Source organism: Frankliniella occidentalis, unplaced genomic scaffold (genome assembly GCF_000697945.3).
Source record: "Frankliniella occidentalis isolate FOCC.00 unplaced genomic scaffold, Focc_3.1 Scaffold16, whole genome shotgun sequence".
In the NCBI taxonomy this organism is placed as follows: domain Eukaryota; kingdom Metazoa; phylum Arthropoda; class Insecta; order Thysanoptera; family Thripidae; genus Frankliniella; species Frankliniella occidentalis.
The window spans coordinates 1,064,022-1,065,364 of record NW_026267146.1 but is presented as its reverse complement, the minus strand read 5'-3'; positions in this window follow the sequence as shown (position 1 = coordinate 1,065,364).

The window sequence follows — 1,343 nt, the reverse complement described above, 5'->3', positions numbered from 1 at the left end:
CCCCCCAGCAGCTGATTAGCCGCCCCCACGCCGCCCCCGAAGCAGCGTGCGTGAGTGCCGCGAGTGTCGCGAGTGTTGTCCGAGGAGGACGAAGAGAGCCTGAGGAAGGAAGCGCGGGCGGTGGGACGCGTCCTGGTGGTCCTCCCAGGGGAATGCAGCCATAGTCCAACGAGCCTCTAGCATGCCCAGCACTATCAGAGGTAGGTCCACCACCACGCATCCCGTCGACAGCTGGCCCCGCCGTGCGGCACGTCGCCCACCTCGCGGGCCCGGCGGGACACGCTGGGCACGCTCGTGCTCGTGATGGTGTCAGCTGCTCGTGTCAGCTGTTCTCCGCCCCGTCAGCGCAGCGCGCGCGTATTGAGCAACGACAGTCCAGTCCAGTCACCCGCCGCCGCCGCCGACAGCGAGCGGCTTAGCAACAAATACTCAAGCGATGCAGTTTACATGGTCGGATGAAAATTTTTGTGAGGGGACTGGCGAGCACGGTCCGGGCCCACCAGGCCCCTCCGCTCCGGACACCCGGTCGGAGTGGACTCGAGCCGCCCCCCCCCCTTCCCGCCTGCTGCACTGCCCCGAAGGGCTGAGGAGGCAAAACTAAAAAGAAGAAAAAACGGTCCTGGGAGGCTGTGCTGGGGGAGCTCAGGGGAGTTGTGTAAGCCCCTCACCTCCCCCCTCTCCCGCTCAGGTGGACCCAGTGGGCCCCTCCAACGCCGGACAACGACTCTCCCATTACCAAAGCGTTGACCTAGGCTGTGCGTCATGCACTCATACATCATCAGGGACACCTAGAAATTGGCCGTCTTCCGCCTTTTTCACGCAATCTTTTAACAAGATTCAATCAAACCTGTTTCTCCAACTAGAAAAGGACCTTTTAAATAAAAGTTGGACAATGTAACGAAACACATGTTTTGACAAAAGTTTAAGCTATGAAATTTGATTATATGGCCGACATTAATCCTAGATACTGTGGAGAATGGTTGGACAAGTAAGTTCAATTGCTCATTTCATAAAGGCTACAGTAAAAGTAACTTTTAAAATGTCGCTAAAGGGAGTCACGGAATAAGTTAGGGACCCTGGGAATTGGATCTATTTTACTAACGTCCTTAGTTGTCTATTGCATATCTGTGGACAGAGCCAATGCACAGCACTAGACGACACTTGTCCTGTGGGGCAGGTCTTATCGAAAATTGCATTGGTCCCGAAGCGAGCGAGGTCCGAAACCGAAATTGAAGCTCTGGGGCGTCTTTCACTGGTCCTCTATTTACAAATGATTGTGCAGGCGCACCCGGCCTAGAGCTTGAGCTTGTAGTGCCGCGGGTAGTCCTGGCGCCACCCACCTG